Genomic DNA, 15,990 nt, shown 5'->3' with positions numbered 1-15,990 from the left:
GACAGCAGTCACAAAGGCAACACCCACTTCCTCAACTACTATCCCCAACGCCCGTCAGGGTCCTTGGCCCCCACTCACCCTCAGGAGGGTACAGAGGGGCTGGGGGCGCAGGGCTGAATCCGCGCTGTGGACTGAAGTCCCCATGTGTGCTGGGTAGGCGGCGCCAGGGGAAACTATCCTACCCAGATTAGGACGGCAGTGTAGACAGCTGGTGTAGACAGCTTCCCCTTCCCTCCCAGGAGGGCTGGCGGGACCTTTCTCCACCTGGACTCGGAATGCCCCTGTTTGGGGTCCTCCCTGTCCTTCACCACCCATGTGGCCACCCTGTTGGGGGCCACTCCCCATGGGAGCCACTCCCCATTGGCGTCTCAGACCCTGGTGAAACCGTGGGCCACTCTGCTCAGGATGGGCAGCGGGGTGCTTGTTTTCTGCCCCCACCGGGGAGTGTGAGGGCAGGGTGGGGGCTGCAGCACCCACAGTGCCTCATGTGGAGTAGATGCTGGAGAAACAGTTACCCAGTTTAATTACACTTGCAGGTCAGTTTCCAGAGTCTGGCTTTGAAAAGTCCCTTCCATGCCAAGCCATCCTGTTTGCACAACAGGTGAACAGAGGTGAAAACTCACAAAGAAAAAAGGTCAAGGTCGGCCCCCCTGGGGCGCAGGAGCCCTTGGGCCCCTCCCCAACCTCCCCGCCCGCTCTCTCCGTCACTTCCCTCCGGGGGCTTCTGCTGCTGAACGTTATCAAGCTCTGGGGATCCCGAAATCATCAATGCAGGCTTCCCGTTTAGGGGGAAACCAGACGTGAAACATCTCACCCTGCGTCGCAAGAGTGCCTGGAGGAGGCCGACAGGAGGCCAAGGATGGAGACGAGACTTACCGCGCGGAGGGCGGGGGGCTTCGCTTGAGGGCCTGGGAGGATGATGGAGGAGCAGGCCCGGCCTCAAAGGCAGAGGCCGGAGGGCCGGAAGCACTGACTGGATGCAAAGAGCGAGTGGGAGGAAGGCTGCAGAAGCCCAGGTGAAGCCTCGGCATCGCCGCGGGGAGTCCCACTACGCTCCGGGCGGAGGGTCCTCCAGGGGGCATTTGAGCAGCACCTTGAAGGATGAGAAAGGGCTCATTAAAAGGGACCTGCTCTGCTTAAGGAAAGCATCTGTGTTATCCTTTCCACCTAGTGATGGGCCCCTTCCAGAACAGTCCATAAATATTTGTTGAAGAATGAATTAAAAAACAAACAAACCAAAAAACCCTACAACAGAGCTTCTCAAACCTTGGAGCGCATCGAAATCACCTGGAGGGCTTGTCAGGCGAGGCGCCTGGGCTCCGGCCCACAGTCAGTCTCTGAGAACAGACCTTGAAAGGGCTTCTCTAACAAACTTCCAGGGGACGCTGGTACTGCTAGTCCGCAGGTTCTACTTGTTTACCAAGCTTATCTCCCCCGTTTATGTGCAGCAGTCTGAGGGCTCTCAGAGATGAGCATTTTGGGGGGACATGGCATCAGGCGATGAATAATAGCTTACATTTCCATATATACATATATTTTGTCTTTTTGTCTTTTCTAGGGCCGCTCCCACGGCATACGGAGGTTCCCAGGCTAGGGGTCTAATCGGAGCTGTGGTCACCAGCCTACGCCAGAGCCACAGCAACGCGGGATCCGAGCCGCGTCTGCAACCTACACCACAGCTCACGGCAACGCCGGATCCTTAACCCACTGAGCGAGGCCAGGGACCGAACCCGCAGCCTCATGGTTCCCAGTCTGATTCGTTAACCCCTGCGCCACGACGGGTACTCCCTACATTTCAATATTGCTGGGTGGTTTCCAAAGGCTTTTCCTCTATCTTGTGTGAGCCTCGGCCGTCTGTGATGTGACCCCATCTTAAGCATGAAGACGCAGGTGTGCAGAGAGTGGAACCCAGTCGCTCAAGGATGCACAGGAGGTCAAACGTGGAGTTAGGAAATAAATCCGGGTCCTGCTCTCGCAGTGGTTCTGTCCTCCACGTGGGAAACAAAGAATTGTTGGGGGGAAAAGTATACACTAGTATAAATACTCCTTCCTAGCAGATGACTTCTAGGGTCACCTCCCAGCAGTGTTTTTGAGAAGTGAAGGAAGCTCTGGGATTATAACTCACTTTACGTAAGACCTAGGTATATATGTGATTTGACAATAAATCACTATTATTAGTATTATTATTACATAAATAACATAGCACAATATTATTTGAACTCTCATGGATAGCAGCATGAACTCTGGAAGCAGACCTCCTAGGTTCTAATCCCGGCTCCACTGCTGATGAGCTGTGAGACCCCGGGCAAGTTACTTAACCTCTCTTGTCTCAGATTCCTTATTTACGAAAGAATACATAAGAACAATAATAGTACTTAATTAGAGAGTTTTTATGAGAACTAAATGAGACAATAGATGTTAACATGTTTAGAAGAGGGGCTGGTATACACGGTAAGCAGTATACATACGTACATGTGTATATATCATATGTTATATCATTATTACCAGAGCCCCGAGGCCGTTCAGCCTTCAGGCCAGGGTCAAGTGCGATCTGCAGGAGATCTTAATTCAGGCCAGGACTCCTGGGTGTCGAGGCTCAGTCTTCTGACCTAGAATTCTCTTTCTAAAAACAAGACAGTGGAGTTCCCATCATGGCTCAGCGGAAACAAATACCACTAAGAACCCATGAGGTGGCGGGTTCGGTCCCTGGCCTCAATCAGTGGGTTGAGGACCCAGTGTTTCCCTGAGCTGTGGTGTAGGTCACAGATGCGGCTCGGATACCGCGTTGCTGAGGCTGTGGTGTAGGCCGGCAGCTGTAGCTCCTTAGATCTCTGGCCTGGGAACTTCCATATGCTGCAAGTGCGGCTAGAAAAAGCCAAAAAAAAAAAAAAAAAAAAAAGACAGAAACCCTCCATCAGTTAAGGCCTGTGAGGCGGCAGCCTCAAAAAGGAGCACCCCAGAGGAATTCACAGAGCACCTCGAAACCTGCCCTGGTGCCCTGGTGGTGGAGGCAGAAAAAGCCCAAGGCCCCTGGAGAAGCAGGCCCAGATGCCAGAAGGAGCAGGATGGGAGATGCCGGGTGGTCCTTACTGGCTGAGCCCAACTTGCTGGCACTCACTCCCTTCTCCACGTGGACATGTGGCTGGGTCACCTGGGCTGGGGCCAAGTCACAGTGTCGTTTCCAGAAAGGAGCAGAAGCTGCACAAGAGATGGCCGGTAAGTGCAGCACCAGGCCCAGTGCTGCCCCCAGGCCTCCGCTGGTCTGAGCGGCGGGGGCGGGGGGAGGGGGCATTCACTGCAGGTGCTGGGCTTGGAAGTCGCTTCCCAGGGCCCTCTGACCCCTGTGAACTCCCTTTGTCCCTGGCCTTTTATCCCACTGCCCGTGCTTGGCTGACAGTCCCTTCTGTGGTCAGAGACCTTCCTGCACGGATTTTTCATATGCAGCTTTGCTAACGGTTGTGTGTGCTGCCCCCCTCAGGAAGCCCACGTGTCCTTTGTCATGGAATTAGGGACACAAATCACCAGACCACTGAGCTCCTGTCCTCCGAGGCCTGACTCCCTTTGGGCACAGCCTCCTCAGGGCACCGCAGTAACACAGCCACTGAAACTCTCCAACCAGTGAGACCAGACTCTCCCTAAAGAATCTGAAGACAGTGGAGATTCTCGCAGACTCCGTAGGACTAACTTCCAGACACAGCTTCTACAGGTACCTTGGTCACTCAAACACTCTGAATATGAGGGGTCAGCTCTAGCCCGGCCTTCTCTCATCAGAGTATTTTATTTTATTTTGACTTTTTAGAGCCGCACCTTTGGCATATGGAGGTTCCCAGGCTAGGGGTTGAATCAGAGCTTCAGCCACTGGCCTACGCCACAGTCACAGCAACACCAGATCCAAGCCCCATCTGCAAGCTACACCACAGCTCACCGCAATGCCGGATTCATATCCTCAACCCACTGAGCAAAGCCAGGGATGGAACCTGCATCCTCATGGATCCCAGTTAGATTCACTTCCATTGAGCCACGATGGGAACTCCGCATGAGAGTATTTCAGACAGTTATTGGCAAAAACCAGACATCTCTGTTCTCGTGGAATAGTGTTACTGTTAATATACAGGTTAATTTATAAAAGAAATCTTATTTACACACAAGCTGATTTATAAACCATCTCTCACTGAACCTGATTCAAACTCTGATTTTCTGATGCAAAATTAATCTGTTTTTTTTTTTTTTTTTTTTTGGCTGAGTCTGGGGCCTGCAGAAGTTCTCAGACCAGGGATTGAACCTGCACCACAGCAGCAACCCGAGTCACAGCAGTGACAACACCAGACCCTTAACCTCTAGGCCACCTCAGAACTTAGGCTGTATTTTAACTTTCATTTTACATAATAAGATATTCTGTCAACAGTAACCAAATGATACTTTCAAGTTGTGATAGTTTTTAAGCATAAACTTCATGAAAATGCTGCTAAAACTGTATGTCGTAATGGCTACGGTGAAAGTATAAAGTCCGAGCACCCTCAAGTCCATGGAATTCTGACTCACTGGGGAAAATAAACTCATTTCTATCCAACACCACATAAATTGACAGGGGAAAATAAACTCATTTCTATCTAACACCACATAAATTGACATAAATACAAGCTTCTTTTTGTATAATCATAATTTTAAGAAAGTTAAAATGTAGTTCATATTTAGCATCCCACTGAGCATTTTACGGGTCACTGAGATGAAACAGACGCAATGCTGAAAAGAAATGTGGTAAAATGATGGTCTTTTTCTATCGTAAGATTTTCCTAGAAGTGGTTTAAGTATTATTACAACGATGTTTCCTTTGGTTTTTAGAAAGTAGACTTACTGAGATATAATGCCAATACATACCATGAAATTTACATACTACTACAATTCAACCAGTTTTAGTAAATTTATAGAGTTGTGCAACCATCACTGCAAACTAACTTTAGACCCCTTCCACCACCGTTAAAAAAAAAAAACAAAAAAAAAATCTTTCCTTTTTTCTTTCTTCTTTTTTTTTTTTTTTTTTTTTTTTTGGTCCTTTTAGGGCTGCACCCACGGCTTGTGGAGGTTCCCAAGCTAGGGGTCCAAATTGGAGCCACAGTTGCCAGCCTACACCACAGCCACAGCAATGCCAGATCTGAGCTGTGTCTGTGACCAACACCACAGCTCACGGCAATGCCAGATCCCTAACCCACTGAGCGAGGCCAGGGATTGAACCTGCATCCTCATGGATCCTAGTCGGGTTCATTTCCACTGAGCCACAGCAAGAACTCCCCAAACCTTCTTTTCTATTTACAATTATTCCCCATTCCCACCCCCACTCTAAGCAACCATTATCTACTTTTTGTCTCAGTATATTTTTCATTTGAAAATATTTCTTATAAATGGAAAAATCTTACATGTTCTTTCACGATTGGCTTCTTTCACTGACAAGAATGTTTCTCAGGTTTCCAAGGAGCCAAACCAGCTCACCTGCCACCTGCCCCTGGGTCTGTTCTCCTGCTCAGCCTCACTGGTCCAGTGTCCACCCCAGGCTCTCCTGGGCAGAATCTCCGCTGTCCTGTTTCCTTCTCTGACTCTGTCACATTCACAGTGTGAATGTGTTTCTCAGTCTGGCTGTGCCCTTCCTCCGTGCCAGCACCTTTGCCTGGGAAAACAGGTGTCCCCCTCCTGAGAGCCCCCTGGCCACACCTGGGGTGAATAGGAAGCAGGCAAGGTCGGGCCTAACCAAGTTTGGGGTAAGATGCCACCCATGTTGTGCCAACTGTAACTGAGCAGCAATCTCAGCCCAACTCAAGAAAGCAAGTGAGCTAGAGGCCAGTTACAAAAGGCACAACTTCAAGTCCATTCCAATTTATAAACAACAAAGTAGGTAAAATTGGTGGGAATTTTTGCAACTTAAACCAGTATGAGTGTAAAAGACTCACCCACACTGGCATGTCCTGACCTGATGGTCGAATGTGAAAGGGAGCTCTGGAAACTGTCAAAGGCTGTGAGTGAGAGCCTATAATGAGGCATCGAAACTTGAGCTGCTCACCCTGTCTTCATTAGTCACCATCATTCTGTCGCATGTTCTCACAGTGATAAAGATGCAGTAAGAATTACACATGGATCTGCTGTTGCATTTCTGTTTTTTACTGAGAGCGTTAACACCACAACATTTGAACACAGCAGTCATAAAAATCCTTCCCTCATGTTCAAAGAATTAAAGAAGTGGTTAGACTGGGTGTTCTACTTCATTGTGAACTCTCTGTCTTGAAGGCAGCGGGGTCAGCCCAGCGTTACAGATATGTGATCATTTGATAACCCTTTGACAGTTCTTACTACGATTATATGGAATGTAGGTTGCAGTTATAGAACATGCCTATTCATCCAAGAGAATCCACAGACCTAGCTGTTAATCCTTTATAGGCACCGACTTCCTCTGTGATTTTTTTCATCAACTATTTAGACTTTCAGTGCTTCTAATTCAGTAATAGTAAATTACTACAGTAGTAGGCATGTGACTTAGAAGTTTGTTTCAACAGAAGATGCCAACCTCAGAGAGCCTCCTGAATAGAAAGTTTCCTTCTAAAACGGCAATGCAACACCTAGTGCTCTCCCACTAAGTACTGTTAACTCCAAGGCAGCAGAGGAAAGCAAAACCTGTAGAAGACACGAAATCTTGCACCAGGGCTCCTAGAGTTTATTCAGAGAAAGTCGGCCATCTCTAACTCCGTTTGAAAGGGCTTAGCTGGGTGTTTCACAGCCTACAACTGTTCAACCAACGATGTGCCTTAAGGAAATGCGGCCCCGGGCGGCCACCTGGACCACATCATCAGCAAAGGCGCAGCCCCTGCCTTAGACGCGCTGACACTGCAGAGGGCGGGATGTGCCAACAGTCATGTTACATTAGCAGTCAGAGAAAAGCCACTGCCGCAGAACACGCATGGGTAAAGTGACAGCGTCGGGAGAAGGGGAAAACTCATCCGCTTGGGCTCAGAGAAGGCTTCATGAGGAGGTGGCACTTGGGCTGGGTTCCAGGCAGGAGGTGGAGCAGCAACAGAGCAGAAGAGCACAGACACGGTTAGGGAACAGCAGAGGTGGGTGAAGAGCGGTCAAGCTGGAAAGACGTCTCATTCAATCAAAAGAGTTACTCTAAGAAAATCCACCAATCAACAGAGAGTTACCACAAGAAAATCCACCAATCAACAGAGAGTTACCACAAGAAAATCCACCAATCAACAGAGAGTTACCACAAGAAAACCCACCAATCAACAGAGAGTTACCACAAGAAAACCCACCAATCAACAGAGAGTTACCACAAGAAAATCCACCAATCAACAGAGAGTTACTGCAAGAAAATCCACCAATCAACAGAGAGTTATCACAAGAAAATCCACCAATCAACAGAGAGTTACTGCAAGAAAATCCACCAATCAACAGAGAGTTACTGCAAGAAAATCCACCAATCAACAGAGAGTTACCGCAAGAAAATCCACCTAAGAGTTATCCCAAGAGAGGAAATAAAGCCCGGGGGTCACAGGAGGTGGAGTTAGAAGGCCGGGAATGAAGGCTCCCACCCCATCTTCACAGGGGCCCACAGCCTGGCGTCTGTGCGCGTCTAGTTCATGGTCCTGCTTCTCTGTTGACCAACTCATCCGCGTGGAGAACTCCAGCGAGCACGCGGCATTGGCTTGTATCGTGAAATCAAGATTATAGACTTTTTAGTTGAAGTGCATGTTGGTGAAGAGTCGGTTCAGCTGCAGCATAAGAGCTTGCTTATTCCTCTCTCACAGTCGGGAATCAGGAGGCCCGGGTGCCACCCCGGCAGGAGCCATGTTCCACTTACAACGGTTTCCAGTCTCATGCTCCAGGACACGCTCCAGGTGTCATGTCCACCTTTGGGCCAGCAGAAAGGAGGAGGGGGTGAAGAGCACACCCGCCTCCTGCAAGAACTTTCTGGAAGTTGCACATAACAGCTACTTATTTAGGGTGGCCGAGTGATATGTCGCTTAAACTGGAACACTTGGAGGTCCCTGGTGGCCTAGCAGTTAAGGATCCTGCATTGCCACTGCTGTGACTCAGGTCGCTAGCTGTGCAGGTTTGATCCCAGGCCTGGGAACTTCTGCATGCCATGGTTATGGCCAAAATAAATAAAATAAAGTAAAATGATAATAAAATTAAAAACTGGACTCTAATAAGAAAGAGGATGCTATTAATAATTGTACCAGGGTAACAGGCACAAATTAGCACTTTCCCAGGACTCATCGGGAATAAACATATGTATGTACACACACACACACACACACACAGTCCACTGGCCAGAAGGTGAGCATGCAGCGATGTCCATCTATAAGGAAGGTCACATACTGTCTACTCTGGGCAGCTGTGTGCTAAGACCCGGGGAGGAGGATGATGGGAATTCAATTAGTATCTCTGTCCTACGTACCCTCTGACACCCAAGGAATCTCCCAGTTTGACTCTGCAGACTGTCTCAGCGTGTCGACTGGTTTCCTGTGTCGGGCTTCTGCCCTGGTCCCACCGGCTATGAACAAGAGAGGTCACAGGGGCAGGTTCAGCTCCCCTCTCGGGGGGTGTCCAGGAGCGAAGACTGTGAAAGCGGCCTGGGCAGAGCAGGCAAAGTGACTTGTCAGCTACCACAGGCTACAGATGCCCCTCGGAGGGCGATGGATGCTGGAGTGCAGCATTACAAGCCCATCTGGCAGGCAGGCCGGCCGTGGAAAACGTTCTGCCAGCAAGGCAATGGTGTGAATGGAGCTTCATGGAAGCAAAGTTATCCTGGCCGCTGGGTGTAGGCTGATGTGGAATCAGATGGGATGGAAAGATACAGGACCCCTTAAGCCACGCCTGCATTAGGCCAGGTGAGACTGAACGTGACCCTGAGCAGAACTTTAGGAGGCAGAGGGAACTATTAAAGCTAGGTAGGTACCTATAGCAGCAAGGGGTAGCAAGCAATATAATGGCAAGAGAGGAGTAAGAAAATCTATAAAAAGGAGAATAACAAATTCAAAAATCATGACAGTTGGGGCCACACAGTGTAGTGACATTGAGTACAACGTGACTGTTTTAGATGCCACCTGTGATAGTGCGTAGTCCTGATAGTCCCATTATTTTTTTTGTTTTTAGGGCCACACCCATGGCACATGGAGGTTCCCAGGCTAGGAGTCGAATCTGAGCTGTGGCCGCTGGCCACAGCCATGCCAGATCTGAGCCGCATCTGCGATCTATACCACAGCTCATGACAATGCCCGATCCTTAACCCACTGAGCGGGGCCAGGGATCGAACCTGCAACCTCATGGTTCCTAGTCAGATTTGTTTCTGCTGAGCCATGGTGGGAACTCCGATACTCTCATTCTTAAAAACGGTATTCATCACACCCCGTTTCAGAAAGCAAGAACATTTGGAATACATTGTAGAAAATACTTGTCCTCAAAATGGTAAGTAAGAAGTTTTGTGTTCACTTGAGAGGTAAGCTCAGGCATCTGGAAGATTCTCTTATCCAAAAAAATCTAATTTCCCAAATAATAATTAAAGGAGGCCTCACCACACCAGAAACCATCAGGCTATCAAATGCATATTACAGAACCGCACCTGGATATGCAGGTTCCATTTACCTGCTGAGCATCAGATAGAATTCGAAGCTCCAGAAACCCAAGCTCAGCATTTTAAAACATCCAGCCTCAGAGTTCCCATCGTGGCTCAGTGGTTAACGAATCCGACTAGGAACCATGAGGTTGCGGGTTCAATCCCTGACCTCGCTCAGTGGGTTAAGGATCCGGCGTTGCCCTGAGCTGTGGTGTGGGTCACAGATGCGGCTCGAATCCCACGTTGCTGTGGCTGTGGTGTAGGCCGGCGGCTACAGCTCTGATTAGACCCCTAACCTGTGAACCTCCATATGCCGGGGGAATGGCCCCACAGAAGGTGAAAAGACAAAACAAACAAACAAACAAACAAAAGTCCGGCCTCTTGTTAATGGCAGTAATGCGGGTTCATAATACGTGAGGTGTGTGTGTCATGCGGGACACTCATCCTCAGTCCTGGGCGATCACACCTGTTGAAAGGGGTGGGTTTCAAACTCTCTTTTGAAAGACCAATTTGTGCAGCAGTCAGTCCTTGAATGACAAACACCGACTAAAGAGAGACGCCAGTATAAAGGGCATGTACCGAACCTGTGGCCATCTTTTTCCTTTTTTTTTTTTTTTTTTTTTTGTCTTTTTGCCATATCTAGGACCGCTCCCTCGGCACATGGAGGTTCTCAGACTAGAGGTCTAATCGGAGTTGTAGCTGCCAGCCTACACCACAGCAACTCCGGATCCGAGCCGCGTCTGCGACCTACACCGCAGCTCACGGCAACACCAGAGGGGATCGAACCTGCAACCTCATGGTTCCTAGTCGGATTCGTTAACCACTGCGCCACGACGGGAACTCCTACATTTAACTGTTTTAACCCTCGTCTTCCTCCTCCTCTTCATCTTGATGAATCTGGAAGTAGCGTCACTCATAACTCTTTGCTGTTAGCACTGACGTGTAACCAGTCACGTAGGCTATTCTTGTCCAAGTATGTTTTGGTGAGATATCCCACACACCTCCTGGGAAGAGAAACCTCAGAAGTCACGGCAATCTTGCTTTTGCTTCTTTCGATTGTTAGCCCCCTCCTCCAAGAGTCCCAGCTTTTCCATTCACTTTGATTCTTTCCTGAAGAAACCGTTCAAAATGCGGCAGCGTCCACGATGCCATCTTCCACCAAGTGTGTGCGATTAAGACTAAACCTGAGACTCGGCTTCTTTTTTGCCCCCCTTCCCCCTTCGCCACAAGCTTTTTCACAGGTGCCATGGCGGCAGCGGAGGCAGAAAACCTGGGGCCGTCTTTTCTGCTCACCTAGAAATACAATAAACCACTCATTTTGCCTAAACATGAAGAAATACACGTAAGGAAATATAAGAGGAGGAGTCTGGTCATTTTGAGTAACAACTGGAAAGACTGTACCACAACTGTTGAAAGGAAATACAAAGAAGCTTCTAGAAATCAGAGCCTCCTCATCTGATTGCCGAAGCAGCCCTCCCTTTCTGATAGAGATTTTCTGAAATACCCCTCACAGATTATTTTTGACTTAGCCAAGCAGGGAGTCTATTTTAAAGCTCTCAATCTGAAAGTTATGGAAGCTTTATAAAGTTCTCCACCTGCATCTCTTTTTAGGAACCCAGTTCTTTATCCTCTAAAGGATGAAAACCTCCAGCATATAAAAACTTTGTTAAGCTGTCACTATCAATAGGATAAAAAAAAAATAATGGTTGACAAAGAAGAAACAAATTGCATTTTCAAATAAGTTTTCTTGAAGCTCTTGTTAAAAGCTATAACCTCCGACGTTAACTCAATTTAACCCATTCTGACCCTCGTGGTAACCCTTAACCTTTTTTCTTCTGCTTCCTGAGGCTGCTGGAGAGAACGGCCCCGTCCTTGGAAAAGCGTCCTCTGTCACACACAAAAGCCCAGCCTTCCTGCTCCCCGTCAGGAGGCCCCAGACCGACCGTGAGGTCAGCACCTGTGCGGAGAAGCAGGTGACAGTGGCCTCGAGCAAGCTGTAAGAGTGTCTGCCCCGCCACTACCACGCTGCAGCTTCAGGCATTCAAGCCACTGCAGTTCAGGTTTTCTTTGTGAAGGCAGACTTTAAACAAATTCTTCTATTGCTGTTCAACTGACTGTAAAATTGGTAGATTTACTGTTGCAAAAAAAAAAAAAAAAAAAAAAAAAAAAAAAAAAAAAAAAGAAAAGAAAGAAAGAAAGAAGAAAAACAGAGCTTTCAATTCGCCTTGGGTAAGGTCATGGATGCAGCCCAGGCTGCCAGCAAAACAGCCTTTAAAATCTTTGCGGTGGAACCTAGCAACTTCCAGGGGGAAGCAACCCGACAAGGACAGAAACATACCTTGGAAAGAGTTTCCCCTACAGCAAACATGTAAAACTCCCCATCTGAGGAAGCTTCCAGGAGGGAATGATTTGCTTTTAGTTCCATTTTCCTCAAAGATGGGAAACAGAGCACAAGTCTGTTTCATCACTAGCACTGTATTTGCTGTCAGTCCTGCCTTCCTTAAAGAGCCTTGTAACCAGATCTCATATGCGTGTTTACAACTTGAGTGTAAAATACGCAATTATTGGTCCTGCTTTGCTCTGACTCACACTGAATCCAACGGTGCACGTTCCATAATGATTCCTCCAGCCCCTCGTATGGCTGCATGACGTCTTACGATGGTAACGAAAATGGTTTTCACTGTGTTTCAGAAATGACCAAAGTTCACTGAATCACCCCAAACTTAACATCTTTGAAAGGGAAACATATGGCCCTGTTGTTTTTCCAAAGGAGACTTTCGAACCTATTTTCTGCTTCATTCGGTTGCACAAGAGACTTTTCACAGAAGATCAATGGCCCTTCCATACATAAATATTCTGTTACTTAGCAGACATGAGAGCTTTTAAAAGAAACTCGTCACAATGCCATTCATCTCAGACAAATTTGCTTTGCTCATTCCCGACCGCCACCCTGTTATAATAATCGGTGCCATCATTTTTGATACACATTTCCTCTGGAGTCTAATGTGATGGGAAGTTTTACGCATGATAAGGAAATTGAAGCATAGTCTGAGAGCCCGTGAAGGGTTTTAACACAGATGTGGTCCCCAGATGCTCCAGCTCTTCTGAGGAACCCAGAGAAGCAGGCGCATGATGGATTTAGGTCATTTAAGATTCTCTCAGTTGCCGGGAACACTGAGACAGCTGCTGATACAGGCTTTCATCTCCTTGCCTGAAATTTCCTTTTTTTTTTTTAAAAAAAAAAAAAAAAGCTGTCTTTTTGTTTTGATTGCCTTTTTTTTTTTTTTTTTTTTTTTTTTTTTAACATGCTTAGAATGGATTAATCCCCGTTCTGCCTGGGGATGATGGTAGATTCTGTGGGAAGGCTTCCAGCTTTCATGCCTTATGATAGGAGACACGACAACGACCATGAGCTATTGGGCCGAGAGCATCCTGCGGAGGTTCTGAGGTTACCCCGCAGTCAGCCACAGCCCCGGGCACCCCTTGCTTCTTGATCCCTTTCAACCAGTTCATAAACGTACGCTCAGGAGAATGGACCCTCTGGGTTATTAGACAGCGCTGTGATGAGAGCGCCGTGGCCAGTTAAGACAACGCCGTCCCTGGATTCAGTCTGCCCCGTGTAGGCTCTCCCACGGAATAGACGCCCATCCTTCTGTTCAGTGCAAGGGTCCCGGTGGGAGTTTACAGTCTAATGGAGGAAGGGGAGGGGTATATAAACCAGCTGCAACCCATGAGCAACAGCTCAAAAAATATGCGGAGAATCTGACCCCACAGAGGACTTCAAAATAAATGCTCGTTATCACACTGCAGGATTATCAGATTAGCTTCTAATTTGTGGCTGTCCCTGCGGCATCATGGAGACACAGCCCAGTGTTAACAACTTTTGAAGAAATCACCCAGGAGTTCCCGTCGTGGCGCAGTGGTTAACGAATCCGACTAGGAACCATGAGGTTGCGGGTTCGGTCCCTGCCCTTGCTCAGTGGGATAACGATCCGGCGTTGCCGTGAGCTGTGGTGTACGTTGCAGACGCGGCTCGGATCCCGCGTTGCTGTGGCTCTGGCGTAGGCCGGTGGCTACAGCTCCGATTCAACCCCTAGCCTGGGAACCTCCATATGCTGCGGGAGCAGCCCAAGAAATAGCAAAAAGACAAAAAGACAAAACAAAAGAAAGAAATCACCCAGAAGAACACTTTATGGGACAGGTTTTTGGCTTTTTGTCTTTTTAGGAGGACAGGTGTTTTGAGTCTCAGTGACCCGAGCCAAGCAACTGACTCCCAGGCCTCCCTCTGCACCAGTGGGGAGAGAGGAGGCGGAATATGCCCTTTACTCCTTCGCCAGAGCAAAGCATAGACAGGGGCATTGTGTGGGGAGGTGGGTCACTGGGGGCCAACGAGGAAGCCGAACACCGAAGTCGCCCTGTGGTGGAAAACGTCTAAGTTTTCGAGTCACCAGGATTTGAGTCATAACGAGCTGCGCTTTCACACGTGGGGCTCTTTACGGGTAGAAACAGTTACAACAGGGAGCGCGCCGTACACTTCGGAGTCCACACGTTCCAGCGCTCACAGGGTGACCCCGTCAGATTGTTACCACACCCCCAAAGCAAGAAGGGTGCCTTAGCAAGCGGAGGCCATAAACACAGGAAGGGGTCCCCAAAGAGCCAACTGCCTGCTTGACTATCATTTTATTCAAGGGGCTTCCATGCCTGCCCCCACTGGAGCTGAGCCCAAAACGCCCCATCTCATGTCAGCCGGAGGTCAAAGCAGAGTTCAAGAGAAGGGATAAAATGCTGCTGCTTCTCTCTCTGAAGGCACGGCTGCTGTGCTCACTCTATTCTGCTCCTCCCTCGCCTTCCAGCAACAGCTGAGGTATCTGACGACGGCCATCGAGAAAACTGCCCAGATCTACTGTGGCCACACGCACCTTCAAAGAGGGGCTGCAAAAGGCATAGTGGCAGGTAGCTCTAGTTACCAGTGAGGACTTGATCTTACCAAGTTTTAAGCCTTAAGTTGGGTATCAAACTCTTCTATCAGTTTCACCCATTTCACTTAATATCTTCAGAGACTGGTAACTCCACTGGTTCACTCACTTTGTAAAGGATGCTCAGCATCAAGGGCGCCAACTCTGACACGAGGCTGCCTGGGTTTTCATTCCTGACTCTGCTACCATCTGTATGACCCTGGGCAAATTATGTAACTTGTCCAGGCTTCAGTTCCCTCATCTGTGAAATAGGGTTAATTGGGTTTTCCTGAAGATTAAATGACTTGATGCAACTCGAGGGCTCAGAACAGTGCCTGGCGGCCAGCAGGTAACTTACAAAGGCGAGCAGTTCCCAAGTACCGAGCTGGTCACTCTTACCTCTAGATCTACACCAAACAAGCACATCCTGCTATTAAGGAGTATCTGCGGCAGGATAAAATGAATCTCTGATTCTTCTCAACTTGGAAAAGGCCAACATGCAAATACTAACCTTGGCCTTTGAGTCACATCTAGTGTTTTCTGGGTTTACCACTTCGCTGTTTTCAGTTAGTACCTACTTTGCTCGACGCCATGGATTTGATGAGGAAACGGAAACGTGGTCTTTGCTCTCAAGGAGGTACTTAAGGCTGAACTAGTCTCCTCGTCTGGAATGAAACAGGTAATGCGTGATTTGAGAAGCTATTTGAGAGTAAAGCGAAGCGTCCCGCTGGATTTGCAAGTACCCAACCAGGTGGCTTCATTGAGTCCCGATCACAGATTCCCGCTGTGCCACTGAGCAAAGTCTTGCCCGAGAAGCGGCAAGGGGGGCAGGGGCTGGCACAGCGGCCTGCAGGCTCGGGGCCTGCGGTGACCTCAAAGCAGCGTGGAAGAGACCAGGTGCAAGGCCAGCACCCAGGGATAGAAAGGCTCCAGAGCTGAGCAAACCACGCACCCACCACGCCAGTCTCCTCCTGAGTTAAAAGGCTGACTGCTTCGAGTTCCCCAGGTTACCGGCACCACGTGGACCTTCCCTGCCCGGGATGGGGCTCAGAGACCGCTTACCTGGGAACCGAGGGGAGCCTTTACTTTCCGAGTCTGTCTGCTCACCTGCAATTCTAGACAGTGCATCCGAACTCACAAACGATTACAGACGTTTAAACGTTTGAAGACGTTTATAAAGCAGTTTATTAAGTATATATCAAAATACTATGTTATTTAAGAAAAAAAGACGTGCACAAAAACTAAGCCCTAATGTGAACACAGCCACAGCAAGGTTGGAGCCGACTTAATGGAACGTGGGGAAGGGATGCTCTGGTCTCCGCTCAACCTGCAGCAGCCGGCCAGGCCGGCACCAACTTCACGAAGGGAACTCCCCTCCGCAGCGACATTTTCCGTCGGCGGACGTTGAGTCGCCGACCGGAAGCACCCCGC

The 15,990-nt window shown here is 48.7% G+C and overlaps 1 long non-coding RNA gene across 5 annotated transcripts in view; it reads right to left on the bottom strand.

Moving 5' to 3' along the window:
- The window catches only part of LOC110255797 (uncharacterized), a 440,685-nt gene extending 424,698 nt beyond the window's left edge, over positions 1–15,987 (bottom strand). For 2 of the 5 annotated variants that reach the window (XR_014819126.1, XR_014819120.1), the window contains exons 1-3: positions 15,622–15,987; positions 15,071–15,224; positions 877–1,093 (exon numbers count right to left, since the gene is read on the bottom strand). This is a non-coding gene — a long non-coding RNA (uncharacterized LOC110255797). Of the gene's footprint in view, positions 1–876; positions 1,094–5,942; positions 7,141–15,070; positions 15,225–15,621 lie in introns of those variants that run through there. The other 3 variants (XR_014819124.1, XR_014819122.1, XR_014819125.1) reach the window with 3 other exon arrangements.
- Between the last annotated feature and the right edge of the window lie 3 nt (positions 15,988–15,990).

Source organism: Sus scrofa, chromosome 11 (genome assembly GCF_054392235.1).
Source record: "Sus scrofa isolate SSC_HxYL_T2T_F1_AM1 chromosome 11, Sscrofa_HxYL_maternal_Yorkshire_Landrace_v2.0, whole genome shotgun sequence".
Taxonomy (NCBI): Eukaryota; Metazoa; Chordata; class Mammalia; order Artiodactyla; family Suidae; genus Sus; species Sus scrofa.
Note: the sequence above shows the minus strand (reverse complement) of the source record. Positions and strands in the feature narration are given on the sequence as shown.